This window comes from Dendrobates tinctorius, unplaced genomic scaffold (genome assembly GCF_039654945.1).
Source record: "Dendrobates tinctorius isolate UK_male_01 unplaced genomic scaffold, ASM3965494v1 ptg000147l, whole genome shotgun sequence".
NCBI classification, from domain to species: domain Eukaryota; kingdom Metazoa; phylum Chordata; class Amphibia; order Anura; family Dendrobatidae; genus Dendrobates; species Dendrobates tinctorius.
Genome location: NW_027361814.1, coordinates 7102135 through 7122098, shown reverse-complemented (window position 1 = coordinate 7122098; position 19964 = coordinate 7102135). Strand labels below are relative to the sequence as shown.

General features: G+C 42.7%; 1 protein-coding gene across 1 annotated transcript in view; it reads left to right on the top strand.

Annotated features, from left to right (window-relative positions):
- Window positions 1–19964, top strand: part of TCERG1L (transcription elongation regulator 1 like) — a 333546-nt gene that overhangs the window by 268456 nt on the left and 45126 nt on the right. The gene's annotated exons all lie outside the window — the stretch shown is intronic.

Here is a 19964-nt window from a genome sequence, read left to right as displayed (position 1 = left end):
CGTTCATGACCGGGCCAATTTTTACAATTCTGACCACTGTACCTTTATGAGGTCATAACTCTGGAACGCTTCTATGTATCCCGGTGATTCTGACATTGTTTTCTCGTGACATATTGTACTTCATGTTAGTGGTAAAATTTCATTCAAATAACTTGCGTTTATGTGTGAAAAAAATGGAAATTTGGCAAATATTTTGAACATTTCGCAATTTTCCAACTTTGAATTTTTATGCCCTTAAATCACAGAGATACGGCACACAAAAAACTTGATAACTAACATTTCCCACATGTTTACTTTACATCAGCACAATTTTGGAACCAAAATTTTTTTTTGTTAGGAAGTTATAAGGGTTAAAAGTTGACCAGCGATTTCTCATTTTTACAACACCATTTTATTTTTAGGACCACATCACATTTGAAGCCACTTTGAGGGGTCTATATGATAGAAAATACCCAAAAGTGACACCATTCTAAAAACTGCACCCCTTAAGGTGCTCAAAACCACATTCAAGAAGTTTATTAACCCTTTAGGTGCGTCACAGGAATTTTTTTGAATATTTAAAAAAAAATGAACATCTAACTTTTTTTCACAAAAAAAATACTTCAGGTTCAATTTTTTTTATTTTACCAAGGGTAACAGGAGAAATTGGACTGCAAAAGTTATTGTGCAATTTGTCCTGAGTACGCTGATACCTGATTTGTGGGGGGAACGACTGTTTCGACGCATGGCAGAGCTCAGAATGGAAGGAGCGCCATTTGACTTTTTCAATGCAAAATTGGCTGGAATTCAGATCGGACGCCATGTCACGTTTGGAGAGTCCCTGATGTACCTAAACAGTGGAAACCCCCTACAAGTGACCCCATTTTGGAAACTAGACCCCCCAAGGAACTTATCTAGATATGTGGTGAGAACTTTGAACCCACAAGGGCTTTACAGAAGTTTATAATGTACAGCGGTACAATTAAAAAATCATATTTTTTCCACAAAAATGATCTTTTCACCCCAATTTTTATTTTCCCAAGGGTAACAGGACCCTAAAAGTTATTGTGCAATTTGTCCTGAGTATGCTGATACCCCACATGTGGGGGTAAACCACTATTTGGGCACATGGCAGAGCTCGGAAGGGAAGCATCGACATTTGACGTTTTTGGCTGGAATTGAGATCGGACATCATGTCGCGATTGGAAAACCCCTGATGTACCAAAACAGTGGAAACCCCCCACAAATGACACCATTTTGGAAACTAGACCCCCTAAGGAACTTATCTAGATGTGTGGTGACAACTTTGAACCCCCAAGGGCTTCACAGAAGTTTATAACATAAAGCCGTACAATTAAAAAATCATATTTTTTACACAAAAATGATCTTTTCACCCTCAATTCTTATTTTTCCAAGGGTAACAGCACCCTAAAAGTTATTGTGCAATTTGTCCTGAGTACGCTGATACCCCACATGTGGGAGAAAACTACTGTATGGACACACGTCGGGGCTCGGAAGGGAAGCAGTGCCATTTTGGAATGCAGACTTTGATGGAATGGTCTGCGGGTGTCATGTGCGTTTGGAGGGCCCCTGATGTACCTAAACTATTGAAACTCCCAACAGGTGACCCCATTTTGGACACTAGACCCCCGCACGGAACTTATCTAGATGTGTGGTGAGCACTTTGAGCCCCCAAGTGCTTCACAGAAGTTTATAACGCTCGGACGTGAAAATAAAAAAATCATTTTTTTCCACAAAAATGATATTTTTGCCCCCAATTTTTTATTTTCCTAAGGGTAACAGGAGAAATTGGACCCCAAAAATTGTTTTGCAATTTGTCCTGAGTAGGCTGATACCCTACATGTGGGGGTAAAACACTGGGCGCATGGCAGAGCTTGGAAGGGAAGGAGCACCATATGACTTTTTCAACTCAGAATTGGCTGGAATTGAGATCAGACGCAATGTTGCATTTGGAGGGCCCCTGATGTGCCCAAACAGTGGAAACCCACAATTCTAACTCCAACCCGAACCCCAACACACCCCTAACCCTAATCTCAGCCCTAACCCAAGCCCTAACCCTAGCCCTAACCCTAACCCTAACCCTAGCCCTAACCCTAACCCTAACCCTAGCCCTAACCCTAGCCCTAATGGAAAAATGGAAATAAATACATTTTTTTAATTCTATTATTTTTCCCTAACTAAGGGGGTGATAACGGGGGGTTTGATTTACTATTTATGGCGGTTTTTATTTTTGGCAGCTGTCGCACGCTAAAAGACGCTTTTTATTATAAAAATAGTTTTTGCATCACCACATATTGAGAGCTATAATTTTTCCGTATTTTGACCCACCGAGTCATGTGAGGTCTTATTTTTTGCGGGACGAGTTGACGTTTTTATTGGTACCATTTTCGGGCATGTGACATTTTTTGATCGCTTTTAATTCCGATTTTTGGGACGCAGAATGAACAAAAACCAGCGTTTCATGAATTTCTTTTGGGGGAGTGTGTTTACACCGTTCCGCGTGCGGTAAAATTGATAAAGCGGTTTTATTCTTCGGGTCAGTACGGTTACAGCAATACCTCATTTAGGTCTTTTTTATGTTTTGTCGGTTTTATGCAATGAAAACTATTTTATATAAAAAATAATTATTTTTGCATCGCTTTATTCTTCGAGCTATAACTTTTTTATTTTTTCGCTGATGATGCTGTTTGATGGCTCGTTTTTTGCGGGACAAGATGACGTTTTCAGCGGTACCATGGATATTTATATGCGTCTTTTTGATCGCGCGTTATTACACTTTTTGTTTGGCAGTATGATAATAAATCATTATTTTTTGCTTCGTTTTTTATTTTTATTTTTTAAGGGGTTCACTAAAGGGGTTAACTAATGGGACAGTTTTATAGGGCAGGTCGTTACGGACGCGGCGATACCTAATATGTGTACTTTTATTGTTTTGGTTTTCTTTTATTTTCAAAAAATGAATTTATTGGGGAATATTTTTTTTTTTTTTACTAATTTATTTGGCGATTTTTTTAAAATTATTTTTACACTTTTTTTAATTTTTTTTTTACTTTATTACATAGTCCCAGGTGGGACATCACTGTCCTGTGACAGATCGCTGATCTGTCACATCACAGATCACTGTCACAGATCAGCAATCTGTCACAGGCAGTGCACAAGGCTTCCTCATGCCTGCGCTCTGCAGGCACTGAGGAAGCCAGCTTCCTCCAGGCCCCCGAAGGCCCCTGTCGCCATCTTGGATCCGGGGGCCTGGAGGAAAGGAGTCCCCCGCAGCAGCGCTGCACATTGCGCTGCCGTGGGGGGCTCAGGGAAGCACGGAGGGAGCCCCCTCCCTGCCGATGCTTCCCTTTAACCCCGGTACACCGCAATCATGTTTGATCGCGGTGTGCAAGGGGTTAACGTGTCGGGGGTGGTCCGTGACCGCCCCTGACACATAGTGCCGGGTGTCAGCTGTGATAATCAGCTGACACCCGGCCGCGATCAGCGGCGCTCACCACGTGGGCGCCGCTGATCGCGCTAGACGTACTATCCCGTCCATGGGCATAGGGGCCCGGGTCCCATGGATGGGATAGTACGTCTGATGTCAGGAAGGGGTTAATAGGGAGATGATGTCACTAATAGTAATAATAATAAATTTTATTTCTATAGTGCCGACATATTCCGCAGCACTTTACATTTCAGAGAGGAATTTTTACAGACAATAGACATTACAGCATAACAATAATCGATTATAACAAATACCAAGAGGAAAGAGGGCCCTGCTCGCAAGCTTACAGTCTATGAGGAAAGAGGTAGACACGAAAGGTGGGTGGTAAGAGTTGCCCTGATTGTATGGACCAGCGTGTGTGTAACAGTACAAACACAGAGGGCTAATGGATGCATAAAGCATGTGGGAACATGATGAGGGGAATCTGGTTATGGTAAAACTTTTGGCTGTGCCGCACAGGGATAGATTAGGTTAATGTGTTGAGGCGATAGTCCAGTCTGAATAAATGCGCTTTCAGGGCACGCTTCAAAATTGTGAGGATTGGGGACTAATCATATTGACCTGGGAAGTGCATTCCAAAGAATTGGCGCAGCACGTGTAAAGTCTTGGAGACGGGAGTGGGAGGTTCTGACTATTGAGGATGCTAACCTCAAGTCATCAGCATAATGGAGGGCGCGGGTAGGGAGGTATACTGAAACAAGGGAGGAGATGTAGGGTGGTCCTGAGCCATGGAGGGCTTTGTGGGTGAGGGTAATAAGTTTATACTGAATTCTTGAGTGGATGGGTAGCCAGTGTAATGACTGGCACAAGGTAGAGGCATCGGTGTAACGATTGGTGAGAAATATGATCCTGGCTGCAGCATTCAAGACAGATTGGAGAGGGGAGCGTTTGGTAAGAGGGAGACCGATTAGAAGAGAGTTACAATAGTCGAGACGAGAATGAATAAGAGAAACAGTCAGAGTTTTTGCAGAGTCAAAAGTAAGAAAAGGTCGAATTCTAGAAATGTTTTTGAGGTGCAGATGACAAGAGCGAGCCAGTGATCGAATGTGGGGGGCAAAGGAAAGTTCGGAATCAAGTATGACCCCAAGACAGCGGGCCTGTTGCTGGGGAGTAATAGTGGAACCACACACAGAAATGGCAATGTCGCGTATAGGTACATTAGTAGAGGGAGGAAATACCAGGAGTTCAGTCTTTGACAGGTTCAGTTTCAGATATAGTGAGGACATGATGTTAGACACAGCGTTTAGACAATCGCTGGTATTTTCTAGAAAGGCTGGCGTGATGTCAGGAGAAGAAGCGTATAATTGGGTGTCATCAGCATAGAGATGGTACTGGAAACCAAATCTACTGATTGCTTGACCAAAAGGGGCAGTGTACAAGGAGAAGAGGAGGGGGCCTAGAACCAATCCTTGAGGAACCCCAACAGTAAGGGGAAGGTGAGAGGAGGAGGAACCGGCAAAAGATACAGTAAAGGAGCGGTCAGAGAGATAGGAGAACCATGAGAGAACGGTGTCCTTGAGGCCAATGGAACGGAGCATAGCGAGGAGGAGCTGATGATCCACAGTGTCGAATGCTGCAGAAAGATCCAAGAGAATTAGCATGGAGTAATGACCATTTGATTTAGCTGTTAGTAGATCATTAGAGACTTTAGTGAGGGCAGTTTCAGTAGAGTGTAGAGAGCGGAAACCGGATTGGAGAGGGTCGAGAAGAGAGTTATCAAAGAGATAGCAGATAAGATGAGAGTGGACCAAGCGTTCCAGGAGTTTAGAGATGAAGGGAAGATTACAGACAGGTCTATAGTTAGTGGCATAGTTTTGGTCGAGGGATGGTTTTTTAAGTAGTGGATGTATGATGGATGGCATGCTTAAATGAGGAGAGAAAGATATCAGACGAGAGAGAGAGAGGTTAAATATTTTAGTTAGGTGAGGGGTGACAGCAGGGGAAAGGGACTGGAGGAGATATGACGGAAATGGGTCACTGGTGCAAGTGGTTGGGCGAGAAGATGCAAGGAGCCTGCTTACTTCGTCTTTTGTGACTGGTTCAAAATCAGAGAGTGAGCTAGATGCAGTGGGGGAGGGAGGACAGTGCATGGTATGAGGTGATTGGGAGATCATTTCCTGTCGAATCTGGTCAATTTTTTCTTTGAAGTAATTGATCGTCAGCTCGGAGCTCCATGTTTGGGGCCTGTACTCTTGGGTTGAGTAGAGAATGAAAAGTGTCAAAGAGACGTTTCGGGTTATTGGACAGTGAGGTGATGAGGGTGTTGAAATAGGCTTGTTTGGAGAGGTGAAGAGTAGTGTTGTATGTTCTAAGCATAAACTTAAAATGGATGAAATCTTCGTGTAGATTGAATTTTCTCCACAGACGTTCGGCGCACCTGGAGCACCGCTGCAGGAAGCGTGTTTGCACCGTGTGCCAGGGTTGTCGCCATCTGCGTTGTGGTGTTCTATTTACAGGGGGTGCAAATTCATCCAGGGCACTTTGAAGTGTTTCATTGTAATGCTTCAATGCAGAATCAGGACATGAGAGGGAGGAGATAGGGGCCAATGAAGACTGCAAGTTCTTCATAAGTTTCTGGGTGTTAATGGCATGTATGTTTCTATAAGTATGGACAGTGGGGGTGACCTGAGCAGCCTGGCAGTTCTTAATAGAGAATGAAAGAAGATTGTGGTCAGAGAGCGGGAGAGGGGAGTTTGCAAAATCATCCACTGCACAAAGCCGAGAGAAGACCAAGTCGAGGGAGTTTCCGTCTTCATGCGTTGGAGAATTAGTAAGCTGCAAAAGTCACTGATGTCACTGATTGACATCGGCAACTTGTAAAATCCGACATGGAGTACAACAGAGGGCAGCAGACTCAAGAGAAGGGTGTGAAGCCTGAGATACCCGGGGAAAGTGTGTAATGCCATGCACCAAATCCAGTTAGAACTATCTATTTTTGGACTAAAAGGCAAAGCTGATGAAATGGCCAAAAATGACGGTGGAAAGTATAGCTGATATAACCTGTTCTTTAAATTTACAGTTCTTGGAGCAGCAATCTTTCCTGTTCTGATCATTGTCAGTTTATATTACTTGAATGTGCTACAATAAATTTCTCACACGGAGCATATTACAGACTCATAACACATTTATATAAATCATACACAGTTCTTGAAGCCTTTTTACAGCTTACATACTGCTAGACATTGACACTTTTTTCTAAAATGTGTTGAGATTTGTAGTGTTTTCTCAAATGGTATAGAGGCATTGGCCATAATTTACAGCATTTGATATACTCAGTTGCTGGGTTCCCTTGGATGGTGGGTCTAATAGGCACATTTCACTTTCGAGCATGCATCTTGTTTAAAAGGTTCTTCATTTTATTCATATAAGAAAAGAGTAAATCATAATATTATAGGTTGGAAAGTGTACATGCCACTGATGGCAGCAGAACCCAGGTTTTATTTTCTGTCCTTGGAATAATGCGAAAGTAATCAGACTATTTATTCTAATCTGCTGTTTCTTAAAAGTATTTCAGATATGGTGATTAACTATGACAGGATGTGAGTGCCAGCCCTTTGCATTGTTTGTTGTGGTTGCCACCAAGGAGCAGACAGCTGGTTGGACTATACTCATATAATAGTGAAATAATTCTAATTTGCACATTTTGCAGAAAATGTATTCTATTTGAATTATATGTCCTGTCATGGCTCAGGACGGGATTTCCTTCTCCGTCCTGGGTTTGTTGGGGTTAACTCTGCATGGCCTCCCTTTGGTTTGGGGAGGGCTATTTGTACTTGCTCTGGTGCTAGGCTTGTTGTCAGTGATACTTCCATTCTCGGCTGAGCAGCTGACCTGGTTTATCCCATATGGGAGTTAGCTCCACCTCCAGCCACTCCCCCGGTGGTCAAGTGTCTCGAGTCCTGCTCTCTTGCAGCTCGCACTTAGCGTGCGGCTGCACGCTCTGACTCTAGACTACTTCTCCCTCCTTACTCCCTCTGGTATTCATCACACTATCACTGACCTAAAATCTTTCCCTCACGTGGGGCAGTAAAGTTTTCTCATGTTAATTATGGATCCTCTTCGTGCTCTTTCAGAGCAGGTTACTAATTTGACCCAGATGATGCAAAAGTTATCTTTAGAGCAGAGGGCTTTAGCACAGTCCCATCAGCAGGTTCAGCAGTAGGTTGCAGATGCCGTTCGGGGTGCTCCTCTCTCTGGGGCTCAGGGTGGGGGAACTACTGATGTTTCGTTATTTTCTTCTGAACCTCCAGTTAAGTTGCCTGATACCTTCTCTGGCTATATGAAAAAGTTTTGGGCCCTTAAAGAGGGATGTAAGTTACTGTTTTCTCTGCGATTCCATTCTTCAGGAGATGAGAGTCAAAGGGTGGGGGTTATTATCTCTTTATTAAGGGAGGCTCCACAGGCTTGGGCTTTCTCTCTTTCCCCTATGTCTCCTGAAAGAATGTCTGTGGATCAGTTCTTTGAGGCCCTTGGGAAAATCTATGATGAACTTGATCGCGTGCAACTTGCTGAGGACATGATTATGAGTCTATCCCAGGGAAAGCACTTAGCTGAGTGTTTTTGTTCTGCGTTTAGGTGGTGGGCTGTTGCAGTATATTGGAATGATTTGGCTCTCAGGGGATTGTTCCACCGAGGTCTGTCTGAACATCTTAAGGATTCTTTGGCTTTACATCCTCCTCCGGACTCCCTCTAGGAAGCTATGACACAGGCTGTCTGCATGGACCGTAGACTCCATGCTAGGGGAGTGATGCAACAGGAAACCCCCTTGTACCCCATTAAAGTTGAATCCTCGTCACCTGGAACCCATGGAGGTGGGAGCTGTTTCTTTTAAAGAAAAGGAAAGGAAACAACGCAAGGAAAACAAACTTTGTTTCTATGTGGGGTCCGGAACACTGGAGAAAGGACTGCCTTTCTTGCCCTCCATCCTTGAAGGTGTCGGGAAACGTCAAGGTCTGGCCAACGGTCAAGGAGGTTGCCCATACCTTCAGGTACACTTTTCCTCAATTTTGAAAATTCTTCTCCAGGTGGAACTGGGGGTGGATGATGGTCTATTCCCTACTATGATGTTTGTGGATTGTAGTTCAACCATTAATTTGATTGACTCCAACTTGGTAACCAATTGTAAGATAAGGACAGCTAGCCTTGACACTCAGTTGAACATTGAGGCCATTGACTTCACTCTGCTCACCAAGTGGGGTATCACTTATGTTTCTGATGTGTTGTTGCTCAAGGTGGGCCCTGTACATGTAGAACATATAACTTGGTTTGGACAATTTACCTGCAGAGTTAGTCCTGGGTTTTCCCTGGTTTCAAAGTCACAATCCTGTCAGCAATTGGGAAACCAGAGAAATTGTCCAATGGAGGTCAAGTGTAACCAATGTTGTAATTCTGTGTCTATTTTGTCTGTTGGTCCGGAGGGTATTCTGGAATACATAAAGGATTTTGAAGACGTGTTCTCTGAAAGCGAGGCTAAGGTTTTGCCACGACATAGGCCTTTTTATTGTGCCATTGATTTAATTCCAGGTGCTAAGTTGTCCAAGGCCCGTTTATTTAACCTTTCTGGTCCTGAGCGGATTGCCAAGAAGGAGTATATTTCTGAGAGCCTTCATAAAGGACATATCCTCCCATCTGTTTTTCCTGTGGCAGCCGGATTTTTCTTTGTTAAAAAAAAGATGGTGGTTTGCACCCTTGCGTAGACTTTCGGGAACTCAATAAGATCATGGTGAGAAACTCGTACCCGATCACTCTCAACTCGATCTGTGTAACCAGTTGTGCAGGGCAAAATGGTTTCCTAAATTGGATTTACAGGGAGCCTATAACTTGATCAAGGTTCGAGGGGGACAAGTGGAAGACGGCGATTCTCAAGTCCGAAGGTCTTTTTAAGAATCTAGTTGTGCTTTTTGGCTTGACAAATGCTCCAGACATTTTTCAAAATTTTATAAATTTTGTGTTTTCTGACCTCATTGGTCGCTTTGTGATTATATATCTTGATGATATCTTGATATAGTCCTCGGCCAGACAGGCCCATTGTGGCCATTTGCATACCGTTCTCCAGAGACTCAGGAAGAATCAAATTTTTGCTAAATTGGAAAAATGCTTGTTCTTTGTGCAAGAATTGTTGTCTTTGGGGTTTATTGTGTCTGGGGAGGGTTTTCGCATGGATCACAAGAAGGTTCAGGCTATCATCGATTGGGTTCAGCCTCGAGTTTTGAAAGTTTTACTGCGCTTCTTGGGATTCGTAAATTATTACCAGAAATTTATCAGGAGATTTTCACAGGTGGTTAAACCTCTCACGGATCTTACACTTAAGGGTGCAGATGTAAAAAATGTGGTCAACATTGGCAGTGGAATCTTTTTTGGCATTAAAGAAATGTTTTATGTCCGCACCAGTGCTGGTGCAACCGGATCCATTCAGACCATTTATTGTGGAGGTTGATGCTTCTGAGGTGGGGGTGGGGGCAGTGTTGTCACAGGGTCCCGCTACCCTGAGCAATCGGAGACCATGAGCATTCTTTTCCAAGAAGTTCTCTCCAGCCAAGAATATTTATGATGTTGGCAATAGAGAGCTTCTTGTGGTTAAGTTGGCTTTTGAGGAGTGGAGGCACTTTTGGAGGGTGCGGCTCATCCCATTACCGTGATTACTGATCATAAAAATTTAGCTTACTTTGAGTCCACCAAAAGATTGACTCCTAGACATGCCCGATGGTCACTTTTTTTCCTGGTTTCAGTTTTCCATTACGCTTTGTCCCACATCTAAAAATGTCAAGTCCAATTCATTGTCCTGGAGTTTGGATCCGGTGTCCCCTCCCGAACCTCCATCCTCCATTCTCCAACCTGGTTGTGGCTGATATCTCATCTGAGTAAGAGTAAGAGATCTTGGAGACCCAGTGTCTTGCTCCCAGGTCTAAACCAGTTGGTAAATTGTTTGTCCCTGTAGAATTTCGCCAAAGTCTGTTTTGAGTGGACCTTCCAGGTTCTTAGCCACTTGTGGGTCCATGGCTAGGGTTTTTTGGTGGCCCTCACTGGTTGCTGATGTCAGAAAGTTTGTGTCTGTATGTGGAGTTTGTGCTCATACTAATAGCTCTTATAGCTGGCCGGCCTGGGAATTGGTACCTTTGCCAGTTCCTGAAAGATCATGGACTCACCTGTCCATGGATTTTATCACCAATCTCGCTCCATCCATAGGTAATACTGTTGTGTGGGTGGTGGACAGATTCTCTAAGCAAGCCCATTTTGTTCCCTTGTCTGCATTGCCCTCTGCAGAGAAACCTGTCCAGACTGTTTGTGCAACATGTGGTGTGTCTGCATGGTGTGCCATTGAATGTGGTGTCTGACAGGGGTGTTCAATTCATAAATAAGTTCTGGAGGGTGTTTTGTAAAAAATTACACTACCGTTCAAAAGTTTGGGGTCACCCAGATAATTTTGTGTTTTCCATGAAAACTCATACTTTTATTAATCAAGTGAGTTGCCAAATGAATTTAAAATCTAATCCAGACATTGACAAGGTTCGAAAAAAGATTTTTATTTGAAATAATAATTTTCTCCTTCAAACTTTGTTTTCATCAAAGAATGCTCCCTTTGCAGCAATTACAGCATTGCAGGCCTTTGGCATTCTAGCAGTTAATTTGCTGAGGTAATCTGGAGAAATTTCATCCCATACTTCCAGAAGCCCCTCCCACAAGTTGGTTTGGCTTGATGGCCACTTTTTGCGTACCATACGGTCAAGGTGCTCCCACAACAATCGGGTTGAGATCTGGTGACTGCACTGGCCACTCCATTACAGATAGAATACCAGCTGCCTGCTTCTTCCCTAAATAGTTCTTGCATAATTTGGAGGTGTCCTGTTGTAGGATGAAATTGGCTCCAATCAAGCACTGGCCACAGGCTGTGGTATGGCATTGCAAAATGGAGTTACAGCCTTCCTTATTCAAAATTCCTTTTACCTTGTACAAATCTTCCACTTTACCACCACCAAAGCAACCCAAGACCATCACATTACCTCCCCAATGCTTGACAGAAAGCGTCAGGCACTCTTTCAGCATCCTTTCAGTTGTTCTGCGTCTCACAAATGTTCTTCTGTCTGATCCAAAAACCTCAAACTTGGATTTGTCTGTCCATAACTCTTTTTACCAATATTCCTCTGTCCAATGTCTGTCTTCTTTTGCCCATGTTAATCTTTTCCTTTTATTAACCAGTCTCAGATATGGCTTTTTCTTTGCCTTTCTGCCCTGAAGGCCAGCATTCCAGAGTCACCTCTTCACTGTAGACGTTGACACTGGCATTTTGCATGTACTATTTAATGAAGCTGTCAGTTGACGACCTGTGAGGCATCAATTTCTCAAACTACAGACTCTAATGTACTTGTCTTGTTGCTCAGTTGTGCAGTGGGGCCTCCTACTTCTCTTTCTACTCTGGTTAGAGCCTGTTTGTCCTCTTCTCTGAAGGGAATTGTTCACATCGTTGTAGGAAATCTTCAGTTTCTTGGCAATTTCTCGCTTGGATTTGCCTTCATTTCTAAGAACAAGAATAGACTGTCGAGTTTCACATGAAAGTTCTTTTATTCTGGCCATTTTGAGAGTTTAATGGAACCAACAAATGTAATGATCCAGATTCTCAACTAGCTCAAAGGAAGGTCAGGTTTATAGTTTCTCTAATCGGCCAAACTGTTTTCAGCTGTGCTAACATACTTGCACAAGGGTTTTCAAGGTTATTCTAACCATCCATTAGCCTTCTTACACAGTTAGCAAACACAAAGTATCATAAGAACACTGGAGTGATGGTTGCTGGAAATGGGCCTCTATACACCTTTGAAGATATTGCATTGCAAACCAGACATTTGCAGCTAGAATAGTCATTTACCACATTAACAATGTATAGAGTATATTTCTGAATCATTTATTGTTAGCTTCATTGGAAAAAATTGTGCTTTTCTTTCAAAAATAAGGAAATTTCCAAGTGACCCTAAACTTTTGAACAGTAGTGTAGGTGTTACTCTGTCCTTTTCATCTGCATATCACCCGGCGTCGAATGGTCAAATTGAACGTACAAATCAGTCTTTGGAAGAAATTCTGTGGTGTCTATCCTTTACCAGACAGGATGATTGGTGTGATGCTTTGCCTCTGACTGACTCTGTTTTAACAACCGGGTTAGTCAGACCACTGATATTTTGCCCTTTCTTGCTAATTATGGGTTTAATCCACATTTTGGGGGGTTTTCTCATTTGGATTCTGGCTGTCCTGGGGCTGAGGGGGCTGTGCAGCGTTTAAAGGAGTTGTGGACGTAGGTCCGTCAAAATATTACCAAAGCTCAGAAAAGGTAAAAGCTTTTTGTGGATAAGAAGTGAGTGTCAGGCCCAACATTTTGGGCGGGGGAGAAGGTGTGGTTGTCCGCTTGAAACATTAAGCTTAGGGTTCAATCGGCTAAATTGGGTCCTAAGTTTATCAGTCCATATGAAATCATCGAGATTATCCAGTCACCTTTAGGTTACGTCTCCCAGCCTCCTTTAAGATTTCCAATGTTTTTCATAAATCTCTTCTGAAGCCTCTGGGAGCAGTTGATGAGGATTCATTGTCAGATGCTCCTCCGGTCTTGGTGGATGGTAACATGGAGTACGAGGTGGAAAGCATTGTGGATTCTCAGTCGGTGCGTGGTGCCTTGCAGTATCTTTTGCACTGGAAGGGGTATGGTCCGGATGATCGGTTGTGGGTACTGACTCATTCCATACATGCTGATCATCTGGTCCGGGCATTTCATGTCAAGCATCCTGGGAAGCCTAGGGGTCCGGTGGCCCCATGTTAAGAGGGGGGTAATGTCATGGCTCAGGATGGAATTTCCTTCTCCGTTCTGGGTTTTTTGGGGTTAACTCTGCATAGCCTCCCTTTGGTTTGAGGAGGGTTATTTGTACTCGCTCTGGTGCTGGGCTCTTTGTCAGTGATACTTCCGTTCTGGGCTGAGCAACTGACCTAGTGACTCTGGTGTATACTGTTTGTTCCTCTGTGTGCTTGTTCTGTGCATGATTCAACTTGTCCCACATTCTGTGTCTGCTTGGTGATTCTGTACTGCTGTTATTTCTCTGGTTCTGACCCTTGGCTAAGTTCTCTGACTTCCCTCCTATCTACGCCCATGGTTACCGCATTCCTGTCTGGTTTTTGACTCCGGCTTGTATTGCACAATCCTTCTGTCTCATCCCTAGGCTCTTGCGTTACCCTCCAGTTACTGATCTCGGCTTGTCTGACCTTGCTCCTGGCTCCGCCGGCTCCCGCCTTCATTCTCTATCCTGTATGGGAGTTAGCTCCACCTCCGGCCACTCCCCAGGGGTCACGTATCTCAGGTCCTGTTCTCGTGCAGCTCGCACTTAGCTTGCGGCTGCAAACTCTGACTCTAGACTGCTGCTCTCTCCTTACTCCCCCTGGTGTTCGTCACATGTCCCTTATTATGCTCTGTGCACTAATGTATTGAATTTACGTCATGAGAAAATTGGAGCCCTTAATAGAATGTGCAGAAAGGTAAGGGTGGGCACATCAGTATTAATTAGCACAGTAGAATAAGGGCTTAATTCATCCAGATTAACATGAATAGCGACTATTCATGAATCAGAGCATCAGACGAGTGACATGCACCTCTGTGTGCGCCTCTCCAGAAATCCTACTCCAGTTCCTGCTAGAGTAGAATTTGTGGTAGAGAAAACTCTGACACTTGGCAGGAATTTGATGAGTGGCTCTCTTCAAGCCCCCATCCCATCCCAGTTCTGCCCACTTTTTTGTAGCTGACCAAAAAATGGTGTGAGAAAACCAAAAGTTGCTAAATTTTTTTACAGCCTTGGCTTGCACTAAAATTATGTGACTTTTCAAAGCTTTTTAAGTTAAAATATTGATTGAATCGAGGCCTAAAATTTAATACAATTTGTCACTCAAATTATATGCTATGTATTTAACTCTCATGACAAGTCCTTATACATTCATTTAAGAAAAATGTTATAACAGCGTCTATTTCCACACGTCCCTATCAATGACAGGCACGTAGCATGGAGGGGGTGGCATGCTGGTTAATTTAAGTAAATGACTTACAGTAAATGGTTCTCCATATTTTCTGTCTAAAACTTTGTCATTACAACTTGATTGAACTATAATTTTCGAGAGAAAATAAGCAAGAAGCAAAGGTCACAAAAATCCATTAAGTCCAATTACAGGAACAGGATTTTTCTTTGTGATATTTAGGATCTTAAGAATGATGGAGCTCATTCTGCATGTTAACAATAAAATGATTGCAATCATCAAATTTATGATCCGGGGCCAAATTCCCCCCCGTGTACGAGAGAAGTGAAAGTTTCAGTCATTTTGTTTCATAATTTTTTTGCAGTACAATGATTAGCAGCCTGTAATGTTCCTCCTGGGCTGAGGAATGCAATTAGGTGTTCTGCTTCAAAGCATTTGATTCACTGCGCAGGTAATATATTCTATAAGACCAATATTGTTAGGAAGAAATGTTTTGATATATGAAGAAAAAAAGGAAAACCATAAAATAAATTACATTAGTTCCTTATCACTGCATTATATATTTTATGTACATAAATTATAGTATCCATAGTTAAATACTTTTCACTATGTCCACAATCTATATATTCGATTTCGTACCTGCCCATATCCCATGTTAATCAACCCTGAATCAAAAAAGTGTATACAGTATATTTATCCATCTGTATACTGTATATATATATATATATATATATATATATATATATATACAGTGGGGCAAAAAAGTATTTAGTCAGTCAGCAATAGTGCAAGTTCCACCACTTAAAAAGATGAGAGGCGTCTGTAATTTACATCATAGGTAGACCTCAACTATGGGAGACAAACTGAGAAAAAAAAATCCAGAAAATCACATTGTCTGTTTTTTTTTTTTTCATTTTATTTGCATATTATGGTGGAAAATAAGTATTTGGTCAGAAACAAGCAAACAAGATTTCTGGCTCTCACAGACCTGTAACTTCTTCTTTAAGAGTCTCCTCTTTCCTCCACTCATTACCTGTAGTAATGGCACCTGTTTAAACTTGTTATCAGTATAAAAAGACACCTGTGCACACCCTCAGTCTGACTCCAAATTCCACTATGGTGAAGACCAAAGAGCTGTCAAAGGACACCAGAAACAAAATTGTAGCCCTGCACCAGACTGGGAAGACTGAATCTGCAATAGCCAACCAGCTTGGAGTGAAGAAATCAACTGTGGGAGCAATAATTAGAAAATGGAAGAGATACAAGACCACTGATAATCTCCCTCGATCTGGTGCTCCACGCAAAATCCCACCCCGTGGGGTCAGAATGATCACAAGAACGGTGAGCAACAATCCCAGAACCACGCGGGGGGACCTAGTGAATGAACTGCAGAGAGCTGGGACCAATGTAACAAGGCCTACCATAAGTAACACACTACGCCACCATGGACTCAGATCCTGCAGTGCCAGACGTGTCCCACTGCTTAAGCCTGTACATGTCCGGGCCCGTCTGAAGTTTGCTAGAGAGCATTTGGATGATCCAGAGGAGTTTTGGGAGAATGTCCTATGGTCTGATGAAACCAAACTGGAACTGTTTGGTAGAAACACAACTTGTCATGTTTGGAGGAAAAAGAATACTGAGTTGCATCCATCAAACACCATACCTACTGTAAAGCATGGTGGTGGAAACATCATGCTTTGGGGCTGTTTCTCTGCAAAGGGGCCAGGACGACTGATCCGGGTACATGAAAGAATGAATGGGGCCATGTATCGTGAGATTTTGAGTGCAAACCTCCTTCCATCAGCAAGGGCATTGAAGATGAAACGTGGCTGGGTCTTTCAACATGACAATGATCCAAAGCACACCGCCAGGGCAACAAAGGAGTGGCTTCGTAAGAAGCATTTCAAGGTCCTGGAGTGGCCTAGCCAGTCTCCAGATCTCAACCCTATAGAAAACCTTTGGAGGGAGTTGAGAGTCCGTGTTGCCAAGCGAAAAGCCAAAAACATCACTGCTCTAGAGGAGATCTGCATGGAGGAATGGGCCAAAAAACCAACAACAGTGTGTGGCAACCTTGTGAAGACTTACAGAAAACGTTTGACCTCTGTCATTGCCAACAAAGGATATATCACAAAGTATTGAGATGAAATTTTGTTTCTGACCAAATACTTATTTTCCACCATAATATGCAAATAAAATGAAAAAAAACAGACAATGTGATTTTCTGGATTTTTTTTTCTCAGTTTGTCTCCCATAGTTGAGGTCTACCTATGATGTAAATTACAGACGCCTATCATCTTTTTAAGTGGTGGAATTTGCACTATTGCTGACTGACTAAATACTTTTTTGCCCCACTGTATACTGTATATATATACAGTTTATAAAATAATAATAGTAATAATCTTCATTTTTATATAGCGCTAACATATTCCACCGTACTTTACAGTTTGCACACATCGCTGTCCCCGATGGGGCTCACAATCTACATTCCCCATCAGTATGTCTTTTGAATATGGGAGGAAATCGGATAACCCGGAGGAGAACATGGGGAGAACATACAAATTCCTTGCAGATGTTGTCCTTGGTGGGATTCGAACCGGGACTCCAGCACTGCAAGGCTCCACTGAGCCATTATATATGTGTGCACCCATCTATCTATCTACCTATCTATAGTATCTTGCAAACGTGAGTCCCTCCTTGCATTTTTGTAAATATTTTATTATATTTTTTTCATGGGACAGCACAGAAGATCTGACACTTTGATACACAATGTACAGTAGTCAGTGTACAGCTTTGTATAACAGTGTAAATTTGGCGCCCACTAAACTCAACACACAGCCATTAATGTCTAAACCACTGACAACAAAAGGGAGTATACCCCCAAGTGAAAATTGCTAAAATATACCCAAAATGTCAATATTTTGTGCGCCCACCATTATTTTCCAGCACTGCCTTAACTACTTTACATTGCATCAAAGTGTCATATCGTCAATGTTGTCCCATGAAAAAGATGTAAGAAAATAGTTACAAAAATGTAAAGAGTGTACTCACTTTTGTGAGATACTGTAGGTAGATAGAAACAAATAGAGTGGAAGCATCACTCAAATAAAAATAAGTGAAAAAATGGACTTTCACATCATCTGTGTGCATAAAATCCACTTTTCCCCTTATTTCCGTTGAAGTGCTGTTTCCACTCTATTTTTTCTATGTTTGGTGGCTTCTCTGCTGGTTTCTTGAGGAAGTATTGCACCCACAGCATTAGGACTGTGCTGCTATTTTTCCTTTTATACCTTTTTTTGCCTTCCTCTGGATCAACATGTTAGGGCAGGTTAGGATAGGATATGGGTTGAACTAGATGGACTTAATTTTTTCCTTCAACCTTAATAACTATGTTACTATAAATACAGGCTCAGACTAACCCACAGAGCAACAGTTAAATTCCCCAATGTGCCCATGTTCATGAATGGGCCCCTGACCTCCCTATATGAGCCATAGTTGGCACAATAGACTTGATTGTACAGACAAATACATAATCTCTTCATTCATTTATCAAACTGCCTAATGTATTATTATGTAGAAGCAGGCTCAATTTTAGTGTGCCACAGCACTGCAAACCAGGCGGTGGCCCTATGCCAGAGCATCCTCACACCCGTGCCTTGCATGGCTAACGTCCTCAACCTGCTGGTACAGCAGTTTCTCTGCCATTATCCCGGCATAGATGTGCTGCTGTAGAAAGCTTGGTTGCTGTGTGCTCACTTCTGCCGATTGCTCCCCGCAGGTCATCGACATGCATGGCTACAGAGGTTTTTTGGCCTACCAGTTAACTGTGCGATGTTCCAACAAGGTGGAATTCCACTCTGTATATGTTCCAGCAACTGTTGCAACAGTGATGAGCATTGGTGCAGTATATCCTTTTGCATAGCTTGGGCCAAAGCAGTACATGGTGCAAATCACACTTGCGGAGTGGGCACAAATGAAGGACCTCTACACTCATCGGCACAGTTTTGAAATGGCTACTAAGATAGCTAGCATTGATGATGCTGTCATCAGCATCACTATTCCGGTCATCTACATGCAGAGCACACTTTGAATAGTCTGCGTGAAGAGGTGGTGGTCCCAGAGGAAGAGGTGGAATCAGAGGAAGGTGCGAAAGGAATAACAATATCTCAAATTTATGGACTGTCGTGCCATGGGAGGGTGGATTACAGTGATTGAGGGGAGCTCATTGTACCTTACAAACTATTTTGCACCCGCATTGATCTTGCATTATTGCAGTCTGTGACACTTTTGTCATGGCTTCTGTGCCTGCTGCTGCGGCTATTGCTGCTGATGTTACAAACAATTGTATTAAATGTGGAGACTTGAAGTTGGGTGTCCATCTGCTGGGTTGCCTGTAGTGGAAGGTGTGTCAGAGGCCTATTGTAAAAATTTTTACTCTGTGAAAAATGATGCCACTCTAGTGGTGTGTGACAATATTTTTTTTTTAAATGTTAGGACTCCATTCGGTGGGTTTTCTGTAGTAGAAGGTGTGCCAGAGGCCTATTATACTGTTTCGACTCTGTGGAAATTGATGCCACTTTAGTGGTGTGTGACACTAATTTATTGAAATGTGGAGACTCTAAGTTGAGCCTCCATTTGGTGGGTTGCCTGTAGTGGAAGGTGTGTCAGAGGCCTATTATACTATTTTTACTGTGTGGAAATTGCTTCCTCTTTAGTGGTGGGTGACAATAATTTTTTCAAATGTGGAGACTCCACATTTGCCTGTGTAAGTAGAACTCCCAGACCGGCAGGCTTGATCTTACTTTCACTCAACTACCTGTGTTACTTTCCTTACACTTTTCTACCAATGACTCTGTATGAAACTTATATTTGTGCTATCGGAGTGTGGCTGGAAAAAAAAATTGGAGGTGTTGCCTGAGGTATCAGAGCTTCCAGCAAAAAAAAAAAGCTTACACCGCTCCCTTAACCACCAGGTCCTCATGGAAAATTCAGTTCAAAGCTGTAAATGCTGGCCCTGACCCTGATACCTCATGCATGGCCCATGGCTGAATGCTTTTGTGCCATTATAGTAGGTTCTAGTGTGGGTCAATTTATCAGTCAACAACCTGTTTTACTTTCCTTACATTTTTCTACTAATAGAACTGTATGAAACTGATGTTTTTGCCATCTGAGTGTGGCTGTGAAAGAAGGCTACCAATGTTCCCTTAACCACCAAGTCCTCATTGAAACTTCAATTCCAAGCTGTAAATGTTGGCCCAGACCTTGATACCTCATGCATGGCCCATGGCTGACTGCTGCTGTACCATTTGCAAATTTCTACTTTGGGTAAATTGATGCCACTTTTCATGATGTCTGTCCTTAATTTTAGCTGTTTGGGAATCTTTTTGTCACCTTTTATGGTGTTGTGTGAACGTTTGGTTTGGCCTCCCATTGAATTTAATGGTATTCGGGTAAGTTCGTCGAACTGATTGGCAAATGGAACTGA